The sequence below is a fragment of the Passer montanus genome, unplaced genomic scaffold (assembly GCF_014805655.1).
Source record: "Passer montanus isolate IOZ18808 unplaced genomic scaffold, ASM1480565v1 scaffold12, whole genome shotgun sequence".
Lineage (NCBI taxonomy): Eukaryota > Metazoa > Chordata > Aves > Passeriformes > Passeridae > Passer > Passer montanus.
Window position 1 is genome coordinate 8,454,176 of NW_024358722.1, and position 15,877 is coordinate 8,470,052.

At 40.5% G+C, this 15,877-nt stretch overlaps 1 protein-coding gene across 3 annotated transcripts in view; it reads right to left on the reverse strand.

Moving 5' to 3' along the window:
• Positions 1-13,636: 13,636 nt before the first annotated feature.
• CAMKMT (calmodulin-lysine N-methyltransferase) overlaps positions 13,637-15,877 on the reverse strand; it is a 211,955-nt gene continuing 209,714 nt past the window's right edge. For 2 of the 3 annotated variants that reach the window (XM_039697838.1, XM_039697839.1), the window contains exon 11: positions 13,638-15,877. This exon is cut by the window's right edge and continues 171 nt beyond it. The gene's annotated coding sequence lies outside the window, so the exon portion shown is untranslated. The other variant, XM_039697840.1, reaches the window with a different exon arrangement.

Below are 15,877 nucleotides of genomic sequence, written 5' to 3' on the forward strand. Positions count from 1 at the left end.
ATTAACTCCACTATTACTGTTTATTGTGAACGTCAGTGACTGAGGTTTGGAAATTGCCCAAAATCTAAACCTGCAGCACAAAACAGCACCCAAAAGCCAGAAGAAAAGGAGGAAGGCAGAGGCGTGGAGGCAAGTGTCAAGCTAGTTTTGCAGAGCAAATAGAGTATTATCCTTTTGTTTAAGACTTTTTATCTGCTATGTGATACTTTGCTTGGAGCAGCAGCGCATACTAAGAGCTTTCCTGCGCACCCCACCGTCCTTGATTGCTTTACTGTTCTCAGTGCAGATTTATTAAATTTTGAATTAACATGTGTTAAGGAGGTTGATTTTGTTTGCTCTGCCACATAACTTACTTTCCTAAACACTTAGTAATAGCAGCAGTTAATCTATTGACCAATGGCTTAAGCAGCAGGTGGCTTTAAGACCAATGGGCCAGTCCTGACAAGGCCCACAGAAATTCCTAAGACCTCTTTGTTACCTGGGCTGGAATAGAGAAACTACTTGTTTGGAAAATGTTTCTCCTCCCACAAAACATCTTCAGTATTAAGGGTCTTTTGTTAGCAGAAAGCTGAAGAGGGGGATTATGAAGGATAGTCTGTCACACAAATTGTTTCTTCTTAGACATATAATGCAACCTGCATTAAAAGTTTACAAACTAATCTAATGAAATTATCATTCAAACGAAGCATGTCTCCGAACATTAAACTGACGCCCTGACCTGCCGTGCAATTTCCTCACTGGAAATCTCAAGATTCCTGCTGCTATTTTTTCTAAAAAGATTCTTTTTTTTCCTAAAAAGCCCTCAGCACTGCTCTGTTTGAAACAGGAACCCAGATAATCTGCAAGGGCTCATTTTCTTAGGAAACCCAGGCAGTAAAACATTAACAATTAAATTAGTTCCCATGTCTTAAGGAATCCGGAGTTAACTGTGTGTCATCTGGGTCATTATAGCCTCTCCCTGCTGTGGCATGCAAATCCACATCAGGAAAGGTGTTAGGTTTTTTTTCAGATTTATTATTAAATTATTTAGCAGACGTCAGCAGCAGCTGCAGCAACTGCAACTTGCAGTTCTGTACCCTTTCAGACTATGTTGACTTAGCTGAAGGCAGTATTTCTTTAAGGAGAATTTTACAGTGCGTGGTGGGAAGTCATCTCTCTCCAAAAAGTTCCCATGCAAGTACAGAAAGGACAGTGGCAGTTCCACTGTAGTAAAGAAATGGTGCTTGGGGGAGTAAAAGGAGCCGTTGGGGTAGCTTTTATTTTGTATGCCAAGCTTTTTGTGTTGTCCTGATCCAAGTTAGGAAAAATATAACTCCATGTGGTCTGAATGTGCATATGTGTGTATGGGTACATACACAGATGTATAGACATACCTGTATTTGAATACACACACAGACACACACATGTATATACATTCTGACTCCTGAACTACAAATACAATCCTCTATTCTCTGTATCATAAAGAACAAGTTGCAAACAGCTGCCCTGCAGCATACAAAAAAAATAGAAATAAGAGAAGCCAAGTCATGAAATATTCTGTAGCCTGATTTTCATTTGCTGAGGTTTCTTCATCACTTGAATTGTGTCTATCTATGTTATGTACACATGTCCATATATGTATATGTTATATATATGCAATTATATGCAACTTCTATTTAAGACCTTTATCATTTGGGGACCTTGATCTCATTTGGCGATGAGATCCAGTAGCACCACTAGGTGCTACTGTAATACAACTAATTAATATTATTTTTACTGCTAATAATAACAGCAGTGTTTACTTGTAGCATGTTCTCACTCTTGTCAACATATGTTTCTATATTCTTTAATTTTCTCATTCTTTGCAGCACAAATGCTAAGAGGTATCCTAATTAACTGCTCAACATGGACTTTCATTTAGTTTTTCTCTCAAACTTATTTATTAGGCTTTGGTTATCAGTGGGAGAGTTTCTAGCACTGAGACTGCCAGGATTTACTCTAAGCCTCTTAGTCTGATGTTTCCATGGCCCTGGCTCTCTCTGTAGAGAAGCTAAGAAAACCATACATACAGATTTGGCCCCCTTTATTTCAAGTCATCTAGAGCAGATGTGAGTTTCTTTTTCTTTGGGGTATGGGGTGGGGGGGGGGGGATGGGGGGGGGGGGATGCAAAGAAAGGTTTCCTGATTGTTACATAAGCTGGAGAAAATGCTGATTTTTGGGCAGAGCTTGTGGAGCAATACTGAAGAAATTTTTTTGCTTGTCTGAGACTGCATAACTATATTCCAACATATTTTCCGGGCATTTCTCTGAAGCACTGAATTCCCAAGAGTAACAACAGGAACACCTTTATCTGATTCCCACACCAAAGGCTTCCCCAGAGACCTACAGCCAAAGCAAGCCAGAAAATGTAGGAAGGCACTCCCTCTGCAGCTGTCCCCAGTACTCTTCCAACCTCTGATCTGTGTAGAACCCTCTTCAGTCCTGTACCTGCAAGAAAGGGACTGTTCCCAGTGTCCCTCCCTGTTACCCTGTCAAGTACTTAGTGCTCTCTTTTCTCTTTATTGGTTTGCTTCTTCCTCTTTTTCTCTCTTTCCTTCTCTCTTGCTCCCTGTCTTCTTTCCTCCTGTCTTTCCCTATGTCTCTCTGTTTTTAAAAAAAATTTCCAAGAGGTGAGGTCTCCCCACGCTAACTCAACAGCTAATTAGAGCAGTGAAAATTAGCTGCATTCACTCTGTCTTTAGTCCTGGCTAGAGTGTTAGAGAATTGGCCCACTTTTCAAGGTGCCAAATTGAAGGCTGAATCCAGGTGTGGTCAGAGGCAAGGGGATTATTTTCCTCCCATGGGGTGCAAACAAAGGCCTCAGCCAGGGATAGATGGGGTGGGGACAATGTTGCCCACAGGAGGGCTAAATGCTGCTGACATTTGAGCCCTGAGCACACTCAGCACCAGGCTGGGTCACAGCTTCCACAGCCTGAGGAGCTGAGTCCTAGGGATGGCAGCAAGGGAGGGCTCTGTGTTCCATGGCAAGGACAGAAGGAAGGCTGGAGAATCCTAAAGGTATGGCAAGTCCCAAGGAGAAGTAGGTACTGATGAGTTTGGGAGACAAAACCACAATATTTGTTGCAGGTTTTCCATACTCTCCAGCAGCATCCTAAGTCCTGTTGTGTTCCAAAATCTTTATGTTATCCAGCTACCTAAGTACCAGTGAACAGCAGGGGAGTAAAACAGGTCATGCTTCATCTGATGGAATAAAGCTTGCTGGTTGACTGAAAAGTCAGAAGGTGCAGGTCAGTGTGGGTAACCTCACTTCTGTTATCCTATCAAAAGGAGAAGATGTAGCTTTCCTCACTACCCTTGAAGAGTACAAGCATTAACTGAGGAAGCAGCAAAGTTAGAATCTCAGAGGATGTCTGCATGTTGCCAATTTTACTTCAGGAAAAAGAATCTCTTGTTTGAGTAGAGCTCTACCACATCCTGTAAATTGTTGTTCCCTGTGGACCACCATCCTGCATCCCCAGAAACCGCCCTTTTATCTCCTCCTGTTGATGCAGAGCATAGAGCACGGAGTCCTTGAGGAATGCAGGGAGCTGGGAAGCAGGAGTGGATCAGACCACCTGAAAATCAAATATCACAACTATAACCAGGAAGAAAAAGAGGAAATAGAACATCTGATACTATTCTGCTTTGATTTTTCTTGAGCCCTGACAAGTGATATAATGTACGACACCATGGCCTGGACTGGGAGCTTCAGACCTTCCTAGATACTTCAGGAAAGAAACATCTGTTTTTAATGTTAGAAGTGCAGAAACTTCAAACACAATTTGTATTTTTACTGTTTTGCTTTTCCCGATGTAATAAAACCAATTAGTGAAGCTTCAGGAGGGAAGGGCTGTATGGAATGCCCCATTGCAATTATTCTGTGGAGAACAGGGGGCAAACATAATTTCCATTGCCATGTGTCTGTGTCTTTTACTGTTATTTCTTTAGGGTGGGCTATGTATGAAATAATAACAAACAACCCTTTATTCTTCCCTCCAAACCCCTCAAATTTGGCTATGCTTCACAGTTCATCTTTGCAATGAAGCCCTACTACCACTATAGTTCTTTAAAAGGGTCATAGGGAATTACAGCAAAGTGGTATAGAAAGGTAAAGATGTCAAGTGAGTTATATTAGCAGAAAAAGAACTGCACAGTAGGTCAAGGTTTGGGCAGCAGCAGGGAGATTTTTGTTAAGATAACGTTACTCCCAGTGGTAGTGGCTTCCTTTGTAATCCATAGCTGCCCAGAGAGAATTGCCTCTATTCTCATGGAGTCACAGGGCCCTGCAAGAAGGTCCTATTGGGTCTCAATGCAATAGACACATCAATTGCTTGTAGAAATAAACTTTTACTGTATCAGCAGCATGAATGGGCTCTGGTGTCATGCTTTGTAATGCTTCACAGTTTCAGGTTGGTTTTAAGACAATTATCAGAGACCCTTTTCAAAGCTAAATGGAGGTGCAGTTGTGTTTTCCTTTAGGAAGGGTAAAGGGGCAGCAGTTTCTGAATTATAGCCCAGCTAAACCAGCAGAGAAAAAGGTCTGGTCCAGCACAGGAGAATCTAGAGTCACTGGTTATGTCTCTGTGACACACAAACTCAAGAGCACCTTGGGAGGATGTAAGTTCAAACACAGGCTAGAAGCAACTTTCAGGAAAGGCCAAGGGAGAGAGTTCAGGCTGGTGGTCCTGCTTAGCACAGGCCCATGGCACAAAGAACAGGCACATGGCCTTCCACACATCCCATCTAATAATGTAGCAAAACCTCCCTGGTCATCAGGTCCCAAAGCTACCCACTGGAGGATTTGGATTTATGAGCACCCTACCCTTAGGCTACTCCTCCCTGACAGAGGAAGCTCACAGAGGCAAAGACGGGACATTTGCACACAAACCATAGGACCCAAACAGTGCAGAGGGCCAGGGCTAGGACAGGAAGCACAAACACCTTGAGTGTATCCTTTGGCTTAGCACACCGAGATCAACACAGATGAAGCCATGCTGTGCCTGAGCTTGCAGTCAGCTTGCAGTTTAAAGTACCACAGACATCCCTCAGAGAAGCACAGGTGTTTTGAACTACCACTGCAGGACTATTTGCCTTTGGAAGTCAGATTTTAAAAGAAATCTGGGAATATACCAGTTCCTGTGCTTTAAGCATAGAAGATGCATTGCAGAGCACCATATTGCTACTTCAATATTTTTAAAATGAATGTTTAAAGTGACATTTCTTTTCTTATTTCAAAGAGCTTTTTCAATACTTCATGAAAAGCTCAGATTTCTGAATATTCTCATATATCTCCATGCTCCTTACACTGAAAATATACCCAGATTCAGCATATTAAATTTATTCTTATTTCCATGCCATGAAAAGATAAGAAATCAGTAAAGAGGAATACTAACAGACATTTAGATCTTAGGAGATTTTTAAATATTATATTTTTCCCACAGTTTTGGTGCATATGGACTCACTCTAAGCCATAATAACTGTCCTATAGCTCATAAAATGTGCATTACATCGCATTTTAGATAGAAGTCAGCAGGAACAAAGCTACTGAAACGGATGAATAAACAAATTGTTGTTAAGGCTACACACATCAGCCTCTAAATAGCAGTGGAAAAATGTGCTGTGCTTCTGCAACTCAAATATCTGATTGTACAATGATCTGAACTGTTCATGCAAGTGTTCATTTCAGCTTGACCCTGTTTGGCGCAGGCGGGCAGCACTGAGTGTCAGAGAAGCAGGTAAAATGGCTGGTGGATCTGGGACAGGGGAATCCCACCCAGCAGCAGGAGCAGCATGGCTGTATGGCAATAAAATGCCCCCTGCTTACTGGCAAGAGTGGTTACCTAGGGAAAACACATTCTAAGTCACCTCATCAGCATGAGGTAGATCACTCTGAAGGCAGAACCACAGGTCAAGTACAATCATATACTGCCTTTACATCGTTTTCTTGAGTCCAGGCAAGCCAACACACCACGAGGTGAGCCCTCCCAGCACTCAGCATTCCCTGCTGCTCCTTCACCTTCTTTTTCCCAGTGAGCACATGCCACGGATACACTGCAACACAAATGGGAGCCCACACTTGCACTCCTCAACATACACGGGTCTGTGGTCTGCAGGCTCCTGGGTCTGTGGTTAGTGGGGACTGGAAGGTTGGGAAATGGAACCGATTCTGTTCCTCTGGAGAAGTTTTTAAGGCATTCAGTCTTACCTGCATCCCTGCTGTGGCTGTGCTGCTCTGCAGGGTCTGTGTGCTGCTGCCCCACCGAGTTCCGTGCCTGGTAAGATTATCTATTGTGCTGTGACAAACCCACCTGGAACCACTTCACTCTCACTCCGAGTTTTTTGCCACAAGTAGGGCCTTCTTAATGCCATGACCTGACAGGATGTGTCCTCCCCATGCTTTAAGCAGCCATACTCAGCCCTTCAGGCCCTGGATACAAGCCTCCAACCCTTGCCACCTAGGAATGGAGGGCCAGGATGGGATGTCCTTATTTCTGTAAAGGAGTCTTAGAACAAAGAAAAGAGCAGGCCAAAAGTGACCTGAAAAGTGCTGAGGTTCAGCAATAGGCATCCTTTCCACCCATCATTTGGCAGCAATTTCTACCCAATGGCAATATTCCTCTGCTTTGCTCACGGCTGAAAATAACTCTGAAAGTGCTTTGAAAGGGCTGCCTTTTAACTGAGCTTAACATCTTTCTAAATTATTTTTGTCATGGTGAATACCTCCCTCTCAGATGAGAAATTCATCTTTTCCCTCCCATTTCTTTCCTGTGCAGCCTATAACCCACTGTAAAATATGGCTCACTGTTTCTGGGCACTCCCATGCCCTTTATTTCCATAATAGACTCTTTTCCCCACGTGTTTGCTAATATTTCTACCTCACTACATAAGCTGGCAGACTCCCAGAGTGTTGGTGCCTGTGACATGATCCCTTTTTGTTCCCCATGCAGTTATCTGGCAGCACCTTGTCTGCAGGGTGGGCACAGAAAAGCACAGATGCATCTCACCTGGCACAAGCTGCTGTAGAGCCATGACAAAACCACCTGCCCTTTCTGTAGTAATCTGCCAAGCTGCTGCTGTTCCCTGCACCAGGAATGCAAGGTTAAATCACCACTTTGTTTCCTGTTGTGTCACCACTTTAACTGTTTGCATCAGTTATGGAACACGCTCACACAGTGCTAATGCCTTTGCTGTGATTCACGCCACACAGAGCTTTATGTGCGGTCTGCATCCCCAAATCTTCTAGTAGCCTGCAGACTTGAGGAAGTACTTGTCTCAAAAAGTGGCTCAAACAATCCCTGCAGATTTCTGGTGAGATCACAAAGAGTTAACCTAGAGCCACCTCTGCTAGTATCTTCCCCAGCTCCTGGAATGAAGCACAGCAGCAGGAACGCTAAAACAGTATGAAGATGTAGGAATGTCCATCAGTGCTCCCTTCAAACAAATAAGCAGCTTTGTCTCCTGTAGAAATTTGGCAAAGAAATTTTACATGTTTTCTTCAGTGCTCTTACCCAATCCCTTGAAAATGAGCAGCTTGCTGCTGAAATGCATTAGAAGAAGGGAAATACCAAATTAAAATACTTCTTGTACATCCTACATCCCTGTCTGTATTTCAGTACATCTGCTGAGAAATCCAATACCGGTACCATCCATCAGAAAGAACGATAACTTCTTCAGGAAATTTCAAATGGTACCTGATGATGAAAAATATGCAGTTCCCAGAGTATGCCAACAACTAGCACAAAAATTAAATGTGATGGATTCTTAAAGGTCTGCTGTTTAAGAACTGTCTTTGAGTGAAACTTGCATTATAAATACATTTTTGCCTGTCATGGAGCCTTTCTATGTGTGTTACTTCACTTCTTTGCCTCAGTTTCCCAACATGGGAAAAGGTCAACTATTGCATCAGCTGATGATGTTATGTAAGCAATGACTTAAAAAAGCATATTGAATGCACAAAGTTCATATTAGCCTTGGTTAAGAGCTAACTATTATCATTATGAATTAAACCATGAGTTTTTACCCTGGAAATACTCTTTTAATGTACTTTTTATTTGTTGTTTGCTTTTAAAACTTCCTTAGAAATGAAAAGTATCAGAAAATGAAACCTTTTTTTGCAATGAAAATCTCATTTTGCTAATTTGCTTCCCAGAGGAAACAACTCCAGAGCTAAGACTAATAATTGTGGCTACTGCCTTCTCATTCCAAGTAACTTGGAGGCTGATGGGGTTTGTGATAGCAACTTATACATTAAGGACTCTGATCCACACCCAAGAACCTCAAGGAGCTTCTGGCTGGATTCAAATGCTAATCTCTCAAAGGTTTCACAATTTATTTTTTAATGGTCCACTTCTGAGACATTCATCTGACACTTTGACTATTATGTTACCTGGATTAAAAAAGATGCTAATAAGAGTATTAGCGAGATTCTTACACACAGAAAGCTTTTGCAACTACAATACCTCCTGAGTGACTCATTCAGCATCCTGGGAAAAATGGAGCATTTTTGCTTTCCAGATCTGTTGTGTTTTTTGGTTTTTTCTACTTTTTTTAAAACCTCAAGAAGTGCTTAAAGTTCCTTGTTAAAACAGATTTGAAAAATGTATAGTCCTTGTAAATTAAATACTACAAGTTCTTAGATGAGTGATCCCTAAACATTTATTATTCACACTAATACGATTTAATTCTAACTCACTGTAAGATTTATAGAAATTAAAGGACTTCATGTGCATAAGAGTGATGAAAATATAATCTAGTTAATGAAATCTTTATATGCAACTTTATATTTCAGCAGTATAGTTATCCCTGGCGCACTCCAGGCCTCAGGAATGTGCCACCTCAGGGGCCATGCCCTGATCCTGTGCCAGGGCGAGAACGGGACCGGATCCTGGCAGCCTGTGTGCCCAAGGGTCTCCCACTGAGACCACTGCACCAGGGGAGCTTTGGGGTGCTGCCATGACCTTCCTAAAGCTGTAAACACTTCACATTTTGCTCCTCTGCCCACGCTGTCTCGACACAGCGAGGGACCGCAAATGAACTCGGGACTGGGACACTTCCCTCACAAAGAGAGGAAGCTGCTGAAGGAAGAATGTGGCCCTGCCACTACAGAACTCGCTCCGTGCCTGCCAACGGGCCACAGAGGCTGTTGTTACACAGGGATTTGAGAGGCTGGGTTCGAGGAGGAAATTTTTGTTATAATTATGTAGCTGCATTCCCCTCAGCTGGAGCCCCATGGAACTGGCATTTCTCTACCTCATGTACACTATTTAGGAGAGCAAATCCGTACTGCTGGCATTTAACTGTTACCTGTGAGTTGCGAGACCACTTTTGAAATAGAAATGGGAGGCGTTCCTTCTAAATTAATTTTCTTTTTTAACTACCAAAGCCACTGCAAAGAAAGCTGCAGCAACTTCAGCAACTGTCTTGGTTGCACACCAAGGATTTCACTGAGAACATGTTAGAGGGAATCAGAAAGCAGAGAAAAGGTCACAAATAAGCACCTTAGGAACAATGAAAGCTTTTCTCCATGTAGCAGTGGGAGAGTTGCTAGAAAAACTGAAAAGGTATTAATCAGAAGTGGCTATAAATCCTCTGGAGTTTTGCTCTTATAAAACTCCTCAGAGAAAGTCTTGAAGGAAATGCAGGTCAAAGCCCAAAAAAGCTCTTGATCAGAGATTGCTGGAGGAAAATCTTCCCAGATGCCATTTAATAGGCAGCAATCACCCCAGGAGTGGGAAAGCCAAGTACGCTTGAAACATGGTTGCAGTTCCTAATAGGCCTTGTCACACTTAAGGCACTGCAAGCTCCATCCAACGAACAGCTGAAGCTGGCTGGCGATTCATAAAGCCAACAGTTTAAAGTTTATTATGATGAAAGCACTTAATGACAGCCATCGCTAGGGGCCCATCATTTATAAAGCTGTGCTGAGTATTAGACATGTAGCATGACCACCAATTTTATGTCACAATTGCTACCATAAAATGACCTTTGGTGATTTTTACTGCATGTGGTGGACAGCTCTTCTTTTACATTAGTGCTCTGTGGCTTTTCTTTGCAGACTATTATGCTGTCTAAAGCTTATTTGGCACTGTCGTGAGTCTCAACCCTTGTTATTACCCCGAAGGCCTGTCTAAAGGAAAACTCTCATGTTCTATTATAGCACTCCAATAATTTACAGATCTTACCATCCTTGGTTAGCGTCATAATTTAGTGCAGATATTCCTTCATTGTTACCACATTTAATAAAATCCCTCAGTTTCTACAGACTGCACTAAATTTTGTATCTGGGCCACTAAAATGCATATGCCTCTGTATTATGGAGACATGGATAAGGGGTTTTAATTTTTTGTTGTCAGTTGAAAGGAAGGGGAAGCAATTGCCGTGAACGGTAGTAGTTAACCTGGGAGAAATCTCCTTAAAGCCTTAGGTATAAATGCTAGACATCACACAAACACCAGACGTAATTTCAGTGCATAATGCACAAACATACATTTGCATGTGAACAATATTACTTAATTACCTTTCAAATTTTAGACTGACTTTGTATACTTAGGAAGTGTCTGAATATACCAGCACTTTACCGTCCTGATGTAAAGCATTACCAGTAAAGTGGTCTGTCCATGCTACAACACCTTTAAATTGTATATATAATTTTATAAATGATATAAAATCTGTTTCTCCTCCATGAAAAAACATACCAGCATCACACACTGCAATCTTGAAAGGATTTAAAATATGTGATTTCTGCTAGTACCTACTGTATTGGGTTTTATATAAAGCTTTTTTCAATAAGGTAAATTGTTACATGACAAACTCATCTTCCACCATTATCATCTGCTGTTTGTGTTTAACAACAGGAGTCCTGGTCTAACAAAACTGTTGTAATGGCTGTACAAATTACTCAGCTGAAAGCTTTTCACCAAACCAAACAGTATTAATCAGCAGTTCTTATGAAGGTGCTAATTAAAAACAATTTTCTTCCTCAGTTTGCAATACTAAGCCATCTTCATTTGCACAGTTTCCAATATACAGCTACTGTATACACTCACACTTCAGGGCCTCTATTAACTATTGAATCTCCTATTACCTATTTTATTACATTCCTGTCTCCCAAGTTTCGAAGCTTGTTGACATTTCAGAAGTCACAGCATGATATGTTTAATCATTTAAAAAGTACATTAATTGGAGTCAGAGTCAGGAAAAAATAACAGGTCTTTTAGCATGCAGGCTCTGTCAGGGCACAGCGCAGTCTGAATGTTCAAATCCTTTCTGTGAGCATAACCCATCACCCAGGGGCAACATTTTACAACTGAAGGGGGACGATGCCTAATGCAGACAACCATCATTTTTTTGCTTGTTTTTAATAAGTAATCTTCCACAAGTGACACTGTTTTGGTTATTTGCAGGGAAATGCATCCAAAATAAAAGATACTTTCTATTACAAAGGCCTATCTCTCCTTTGCTGTCGTCAGCCACAACAGCTCTTTGTTTTTGGGGGCTTGGCATCTGTTGAGTTTAACCCAGATTCGAGGGTCAAGATGTTTCTTCTCAGGCTGTGGAATGCCATCTGGACTAACGCTTCGTGCATCTTCCCTCTACTTTCCACACACTTTACACACGAGAAGACAATGAAGATCCAATGCCGCTGTTGGACAGCCATGGAAAATATCCAGCTTTTACCCAGCCACAACAATATGCTGGGCTTTTTGGCAGCAAGCCAGCTGCTGACTAAGCAAGGAGCTGTAATAGGCTAAACCCTCTAAAAATGGGAAAGAAAAGTTAGATTTGTTACATTCAGCTGTTGGAACAGAGACCACAGGTTGGAGAAGGAGATGGATCTTGCAGAGGAGATGCAGCAGTGGGTCTCACAAAATCTGGGGTCAGTTCTAGAGTGCATTGCCTGATTTCTAAATTGCTATGGGCAATGGAGACAGCAATACTGGCTGTGCTTCAGGTTTCCTCATATGAGGAATGGGCATCATTTTGGGGGTCCCCTCCTTACTTACACATTCATCAGCAAATTTACCAAGTCATGTATTGACCTTCTTTAAACTTTATGGGATTTTGAATGAGGGTGCCCTCATTTTGATTGCATTAATAAGTGCTATTGCATTGCAGATGTGAATCATATTGAAAATCAACTTTCAAAGCAATCTTTCAAAAGATACCAGTGGGCTTACAACCAGTGTTAGACTACCAATATGTGGCAGTGGAGACACCACCTTAATCAGACTCAAGACAATATAAAAAGCAAATAAAAAATAGAAAGCAAAAAAAAAAAAATTGCCTCTTTCTGAGGAAACAACATGGGATGACCAGGCTGTGCAGAAAACATTCTAGACATAACCACCAGTGCATGTTGTCCTAGCACTTTCTCGTAGTTTCTCAAAACATTTCAAAAGAGTTAAAGGAATTTGCAGTTTGACATCACTGTTAAAAAACCCTGCCTTAAAAAAGAAAAAACACACACTCTGGAAAAAACCAACATTAAAATCCAGGTTAAAGTACATGTTTATAATTTCTCCTGTGAAAAAAACAAGGACTTGGTTATTCCCCTCTTGCATTAGAGAGAGTGGGTAATAAAACACTGTGTGTTTGACTTGCATGTGTTGCTGCCTTTTTCCTCTTCCCCCGCCATATCAGCTGTGCCACCTGCCATATCAAGAGGAGTATCAAAAGCTCCACCCACTGCATCCTCTTTTGTTCAGGGAACAGCGAAGGAGAGTTGTAATGGAGATGTAACACTTGATAGACCGTTTGCAGCCAGGCTCAAGATAGAAAGATGCTTTTTGTGGGGGGGAACAATTTTAATCCAGCTTTCCTCCTTGTGCAAACATGTAGCCATTAAAGCCACAGGCAAAATGTGAATGACTTGTCTAATAAGGATTTTGAAGCTGGACTGGTACCTGGGATCACAAGTTCTCCTGCCTCATCTCACATTCTTAAGACATTTTCTGTTTCAAATCAAATTTATTCCTAAATGGATTAGGAATTCCTATTCAAATTAATTCCTAAATGGAAAGATTTTTCCCAGTGCTCCGAAATGCTATCAGTTGGGACTAGTTTGCAATTTTAAAGCAAGGTGTTGCCATAGCTCACAGCAGGAAATAGAACACTTTCTTGATCTTTCATATCCTGAAGATTACACAACTAACTGTCAGTGGCACCAGGTACATGAGAGCTGTGCCCAAGGAATGGCTGTCCACAAGAATACCACTTCTCTCTGCCATTTGGCTCTGAGAAAGAAGACACAGCACTGTTGTAAGAATTACCAAAATATGTGAAGGAAAACTTGCATCAGCCTAACATTTCCATTCTCAGTGAAGCCAGCATAGCTCTTGCATAGTGTCATTCAACTTCAAATGCTTTGCAAACACAAAGTAATTAAGCTCAATATTCTGTTACAGAACACTGTAAATTATATCATTAAAAATACACCAAGTATCAGAGACTAGTTAAAATACATGACATAAAAGGCTCTGATACATTTTATAAGCATGATTTGCCAAACTGCCTAACATTTTCTTAGCAAAGATATTTGATGCATTAATAAACACTGTATTTTTATTAAAATTTAAGTGCTCAGAAACAATTCAAATAGCCACTAATGCAAGGGACTCAGAGATATATCTAAAAGAGAACATTCTTTGTGCCTCATGTAAATCCTATATCTGTGACTTTTCAACACCCATTTTGAAACAAAAAAAAAATCAAAAAGAGAACGTGTTTATGTACCTCTAAAAATGTGTACATGGACCAAACCTGCAAGCACTTATGTAGATGAGTAACTTTACTGCCTGTGGAGCTCCAATATGAGTTTGCAGGATGAAACCTAAATGCATCTTTGGTAAACAAGCCATCAATTACACACTTTAGGGATGGCAGCACCTGTGCAAAGCCTTCAACTCAAACGACAGACACTAAAGAAATAAAAAGCAATTATCAGCTACGAATTTGAGCAAAACTGTTTTCTTCTTAGAGCTAAAACCGCAATTTTCAAATGACGTTGCCTCTATTTTTAGCAACTAACAATCTTTATTAGATTATTGTACAGCAGACATTCAGGTCCTCTCAAAAATAAAAGGTTCACAAATTTCAATATTGTGTTATTTTCCCCACTGCTTTGTTGATTATGAAGATTCCTTGTACATGGTTTTAGAGAAACAAAGGCACTGCTGTGTGGGACAAACAAAACAAAACTAATTACACTAAAGCCATCCTCACAGCAATTTTAAATTACTCCTAAATGCTTTTGATTTCTTACCACACAAGTATTTTCCAACAGGAGTTTGAATATGAAACTCATACCAGCTATACTACTCAGTTCTAGGATAAATGGTTGGTTTGCATTGCCCCTGGTCTTTATCTAACACCGAGAATAGGCTGCTTTTTATCAAAAGAGGAATAAATTGCTGTTATTGTGATGTTAGCCCATCACTTGGCATTGCAATTCAAGTTTTTGTGCGAAAGAAATGTATGATCTAACTGCGACTTGACCTATGCCTTCTGAGATCCATCTAGGTGCTCTAATGGAGCATAAAAAGTACTGAATACAAGGATGTGCAAACTGGTAGTGAAAAAATTTATTTGGGAAGAAGCAGAAGAGCAAGGGACTTTCAGAAGCTTGTCCTTTACATGCTGGCCAATGAGTTGAATATGGAAGAATGCTTATTGTCAAATTGCAATTCTTTTAATTAATGTATTTTAGAAGGATTCTCTACACTTGCTTGCAGCTAGTACCTTCCTCTCTCAGTCATGGTCTCTGCCTCTCTCTCTTTTTTCAACATTTTAAAAGTGTTGTGGTTTAAAGACTGCTACTGAGAAGTCATTAAAACAGTCTGTTAAACTGTTAAGAAATCAGATACTGCTCCTGTTTCTTTGTAGGATTTTTGTCTTTTCCCATACAATAAGAAAACTCACATTAAGTGTGTATCAAATATATGGGTGACAATATATCACAATATAAACCAATTCAAGGGAGATAGTTTGATTACATTATAAAATCCTTTAGTTCTTACAGTGTTTCTTGGAATTTATCAAAAAAAGCATGTGTTATTTTGAAAGCAATTTCTAGGATAGTAGCATTTAGATTTTAGTCCTGATAAAGACTCACTTTCCATTCATAGGCAGAACCTAAATGTGCTCTTCTTGTACCTAAACAGATAATAAGCACTCAGCACACTCCCCCTTCTTGACACAACACACTGAGACTAATCACACATAATTGGAGAGGAGGAGCAGAGGGGCTGGGCAGGCTATTGTGTCCAAAGGACAAATGGTCAGTTTATGAGGCTTTTGTCTGATGCATAATTTCTTATACATCTACAGGAGGAAAAGTCCTGCTGGAAAAAAACATACATATACACATATAGAAAAGGAGCCTTCAACACTAAAGCAAATGAGGACATTTCAATCATAGACAGAAAAATCAACAGTGGAATTAAAAAAAAAATAGGCAGCAAAATACAAGCATTCAATAGGTGCACTTTAAGAAAGATCTTCAGATTCAGACAACTATTTCCTTACTAATTAAGTGTCAATGCATTCACTTCTTTACAACCAATTATCTAAGCCCACAAAGTATATTATCCATATATTTTCAAATACACCTCAAAATAGCATTTAAAGAGAACAACAAAGTACATGCAAGTTTAAAGGCACAAAAGAGAAGGAAGCCAGCTCTACACCTTTGTTAATGTATACAAGTCTGATCAGTATAAGGCTGGAATATAATGGGAAAAATAACTCCTAAAATGATACAAAAAAAAGATGTGTCAATGTTTATATTCTGCAAAATGAGCCACAATATCTTTCTCAGCATTTAGATTAGAAAATATTTCTCCAATGATGATTCAGGGACAT